Source organism: Tupaia chinensis, unplaced genomic scaffold, assembly GCF_000334495.1.
Source record: "Tupaia chinensis unplaced genomic scaffold, TupChi_1.0 Scaffold000225_1, whole genome shotgun sequence".
Taxonomy (NCBI): Eukaryota; Metazoa; Chordata; class Mammalia; order Scandentia; family Tupaiidae; genus Tupaia; species Tupaia belangeri.
Window position 1 is genome coordinate 953,163 of NW_006159700.1, and position 5,258 is coordinate 958,420.

General features: G+C 38.8%; 1 pseudogene; it reads right to left on the reverse strand.

Annotated features, from left to right (window-relative positions):
• Nucleotides 1-2,737: 2,737 nt before the first annotated feature.
• Nucleotides 2,738-2,928, reverse strand: LOC102474075 (cytochrome c oxidase subunit 7C, mitochondrial pseudogene; annotated as a pseudogene).
• Nucleotides 2,929-5,258: the final 2,330 nt, after the last annotated feature.

Below are 5,258 nucleotides of genomic sequence, written 5' to 3' on the forward strand. Positions count from 1 at the left end.
AGATGGGCGAAGTCAAAAGCATGTTTTATCTGAAGATCATTTTAAAGACCCAGGATGCACTCTTGGTTAATATGGACTGGTTAGAGATGGCAAGAGTCAGAGAAGTGGTGCAATACAACTAGGGAAATGATAGGGCGTACAAGTTAGTCTCGGAGGATGCATAAGGACCCTAAACTTCTGCAGTGCTTTGGTGTCCTGCCAGGAATAGCACATGAAATTGACACTGTCTTCCATGTCGCTGGACTCCCATGTAGTCAACCGCGGTTTGAGTCCCAGACCTGGTGGCTTAAACTCACACCGGGTGCGTGTGCATGTGTGTCCAAGATCCTGAGAGGAGAATGGAGAAGGGATTGTGGCATGGCCATCCCCTCGGGGGCGATTTCTCACTTTCTGTCTCGCTGTCTCTCTCTTGTCTTTCTGGCAAGTCCATGCATCCTATGGCAGAAACCTCTCAAAGGAAAAAAGAAAAGAAAAAACAAAACAAAACAAAAGAAAGGGCTTAAGCCAAGTTGATCCCATTGTGTTTCACCGTACCTCCATCACTACACAACCTGCATTATCTTTTTGTCTTAAAGATAGAGTTTGGGGAGAAGGAAGTATCTTAACTTTATGCTTGGTTACATTGTGGTAAACAAGAGTTTATAGTGCTTTATTTCAATGAGGACACAGTGGACTTCTCTTCCAGGCCAATGTTTGTCAGATGGACATCTTCAGATCATTTCCAATTTCCCAACCTTTGGAGAGACATATTTAGTTTCAAGGAAGGTAATTTTTCTTCCCCTAATTTCCACTGTTGCATTCAATATGCAGCTATGCTATGGAGAGCTGATTTTGAGTCACAAATAGAGAATCTTTCTTGTGCATGTGGTTGAGGCCTGACGATTGTAGCTGAAACCTCATTCAAGATAAACCATTATCTCTAAATTTCGTAAGTCTAGGCTGAAGCATAATTGAACCTAGCTCATTTCCACTTAAGAAAGAAAACTCAATGAATGCACAAAAAAATCTTTTTAAATATTTCTTTCCAAAGAATTACTCAAAACCTGCCTAGTATATGCAGACTATGAGTAACTGGCCATTTTAATAACATTGAAAATTTAAGGTCAAGTGAATTTAAGATGATCCCCAAAGGATCATCTTGTGTTTAACTGTTTAAACACAAACTAAGATCAAGTTTGAAGTCTATGACTTAGGAGAATTTGGGAGTCATATGCTAAAAACTGACTTCTGTCTTTTCATATGGAAATAGAGCAATGGGGTCCTTTCTTCTTGAAATCTGATATTTTCCTTTTTAATCACATAAACAGAAATCTATCTGACCCCATTTAAAAATCTGCCTCAATATCCCCTTTTATTTCATCTTTGAGATTATTTTATTATTTATTTCAAGAGAGAGGGCAAGGAAGTATGAAAGAGATCAGAAGAGGGAGAAGGAGTGAAAGATAGGTAACCAAGGATCTTGTCATGCCATGATTCCTTCTGCTAGCCTTCCAGCCAGTCATTACCCCGAGTGTTCCCATGGGCATGCCCAGTGTGTTTCAAGTCAACCAGGGATCCGTGCACTGATCAGCCACGTGGCTTCAGGATTGCAGAGCAGCACGTTACTGTTTGTGCCACCATGGCTAGGCCTTTTTCTTTTCTTAATGCTAGATTTGATGTCCATTTAAGTCTTTTTTCTTTATCCTTCTAGACTTTAAAGGCTGGAATTAGTGGGGCTAGCAGATGGCATGGTGGTTAAGGCTCTGGACTCCCACATGGCCGAGTGTGGTTCGAGTCCCAGACCTGGCAGTTTACTTTCTCACTTTACCTCTCTGACTCTCTCTGGTGAGTAAACATGCCCTTTAGTAAATAAGAACAATAATGATAATAATAGATAAAATTAAATAACTCTTTAGGGAAAAAAAAAAAACCTGGAATTAAAAGAACAAATCTTTTATGGACTAATCTTCCTGTTTCCCCCTAAAGTCCATCTTTGCATATTTTACACATATTAAATAGATGCAAAGAGGACCCCACTGTTCCTCAACACCTCAGATCTTCACATGGGAAAAGCACATAGATTTCATTAAACACTACCTTCTGATTTTATAGTCTAGGAAACTAAGGCCCAACCTAAATGACTTTAGGAAAGGGAGACTCCTGCCACTCAGGTCATTTCATAGATAACTCCTCTCTTTCTTTATTTTTTTAAAAGAATTATTTCATTTAAATTTATTTATTCATTCATTTATTTTACTTTGATTTTAATTTGACCAGAGAGAGACATAGAGAGAGAGAGGAAAAGGAAGAAAGTAAGCCACCAGTCAGCTATGTGAGAGTATCCAGTGCTCCAACCAGCATGTCACCTACCGGTCACAATAACTCCTCATTTTCAACAACCTACCCATTCAAATCTTTTTCAATCCTAACTCAAGATTCAAACCTGCTGAGAAATCTTCATGCCTTAATTCCAAGATAAACTCTTAGGCAATTTTTAATACTTTATTTCAATTACCTACCAGATTGGTGCATTTATAGTGATGGTAGAATATTTATTATGCTCATGTAAACTCAGATTTCCTTTCCTAGTGTGTTAGTGTATTGTTCTTTTTCTTTTTCTTTTCTTTTCAGGTCATAAGTTTATGTACAAAGATATTCAGTATGCTATGAGTTTAAGAGTTTGATCCATTTTTCAGCGATTGTGACTGCGCCTCTTAAAATGTTCTTTTCTCTATTAAGTGGATGAATTAAAACATCCTTATTTCTTAAGCAGTTGGTGTCTTACCATAAAGAAAGGTGCAGCAAATCCAGATCCAAAGTACAAGTCATCATAACGAGTAACCGCCACTTGCTTTCCACTGAAAATGGCAGATTCTTCCCCCGGCCCCCTTCATAGTGTCTCCTATGGACCACGGAGGTCATGAACCTCCGGATGCTCTGTCCCAGCATGGCGCTGCTGGAAGCTCTGCAAGACGTGCAGAGTCTCAAGATGGGAGAAATGGCGACACCACTGTTATTTTTCTTTTTATACTTTTAAGGGTACACAAAGATTTTCCTTCATCTTCCTTACTGCCTCCCCTTTCTGTAGCACACACACATGGATAGGTTCATAATTTAATGAAACCCCCTTTTTCATGCATTTCTTATCAAGTTGACAGCATTTGTTTTAATTTCAATCTATTCTCTCCAGCTCCCACCAAACTATGAGAAAGGACACCTTCTTTTCCAAAATCTCCTTTTCTCTCAACCCTAAGGAACAACATCTTTCTTTAGATGCTATGATGCAGAGGTGCCTTGAGGGTTAGCTCTATAAGCCTAAGTCACAACTGAATGATAGTGATGCTAGCAGATACACACAGGAGGCTGGTCAGGGAGCCAGCTGTGTCCTTAGCTCTTTGCAGGAGCTAAGTCACTTAACTTTCCTGGTAACTCCACAGTGTAAATGCTATTGTTGCCTTTGTTTCACAAAAGGTCTGAGGCGAAAAGGATACCAGAGTTGTGGGGATTTAAGGAACGTGGCCCATTCCTACTCAGCTAGGAAGGATTTGGACACAGGTAGTCAGACCATAAGAACCACATTCTAACCACTGCACCACCCTGCCTCTCCACATGTGGATGGACTGATTTCACCTATCAAATGCAAGAAACAATTATATATCCACTCAGGTATTATTGAGAAGAGAATGTAGCAAATATCTTAGTGTGAACACTTTTTGCACCCATTTCAAAGCAACCTTAGTTCTATCAGTGGGAGAATCCCATATTTCTCTACTATAAAACAATGGGTAGACTGTACATTTAAAAATTTAACCATTTCTCTCTCTTTTAAATGGAGAGAAAGAAGTTTTCTGAAGCCCATAGGCATTTTCTTGGTAGGTTAAAGGGTCTGTCTTTATCCAGATGGGCTATCTAGCTTTTAGTCTTCTGGAAACCTTCATTTTCGAAATCTTGCTCAACAACTAGTGTTTGACTTATTCTATGTCCCACAGTTTCTCATAAAATATTTTTCTTCTAAGTGAGTTGTGAAAATGGGACTCACAAAATGATGACAGAAATACCGCTTCTAAAACCTTTCCAGAAGGCTTCCTGGTAACAGAATGTATGAGGGGGGGACCTATGGTGTTACAAAGGTGTGAAAGAAATGGGAGAGGGTTTTGTTTTTTGGTTTTTGGTTTTTGGGTTTTTTTTCTGGATACAGCCAGAAGGATTCGCTTCAAACAATAATTTACTCATACAACCTCTTTTGTTAAAAACAGTTTTAAAAGAGTACCAAGACAGTTTTGGTTGAAATTATAAAAGATGCAACTAGCATTAATTCCAGTGACTTATTACTAGATTAAAAATAAGGAATTACTATAAACTATTAACAGGGAAATCAAAAGAACATTTTCCTCATGAAATTTCCATCAAGGGAGGATAACAAGAAGACATCTCAGACATGCAAACCCTTAGAAACTAAACTCCCCATGCACTATTTCTGAAATTATTAAGGATGTATTTTACAAAACACGAAGACAAATCCAATTAAGGAGAAACCCTGAGCTCTAACAACCACGGAAACCAGCCAAGCAACACAATACAAAGACAGCGGATGGTGACAGGTGTAAAACAAACCCATAAAGAGTCCACACCACACCATTCAATAAATGGCATGGTCAAGGGGTCGCAGCCTACTGATTAGACTGAGGAGGACTATTTTCTTCAAACAATCACAATAAGGAAAGGTAAATAGAACCTTTGGAAAACAAAATTAACCAAGCACATTTACAAGAAGGCTGTGTGCAGATGCAAACAAACCAGAGATTCCCAGATCATGAGCATGTCAGAAAACAGAATCCATTTGACCTTATGATTGTCCTTACACGGACATGGCTGTAGTTACAGAAGATACCATGCTCCTTCTAACCAGCCCAAGCTGAGAAATACGTAAGGAAGAGAGGTACAGGAAAGGATGAGAAGACAATGTCTTCATCTTGCCTAATAAGAATGGAGAGATACTATGAAGTAGTGGATGTTTAAGTGCACAATTTAGTTACAAAGTTAACAAGTCTAGAGAAACCCCACTCATAAATATTCTTTCCCCAATACATTCTATCACATACAAATGGTCAATTATTTTAGGCTTATATTGTTCTAGGGGGAAAAAAAAGCATTCTATCCCTTCTTCGTAGCAAAATTCTCTCAAGGTCTCTTCTGATTCCAAGAAGCTCCTGCCTACTATTCGGATGTTTCAAATTTAGAAAGCGACATTCAATCTCTTACCTCTTGTGACTAGCACA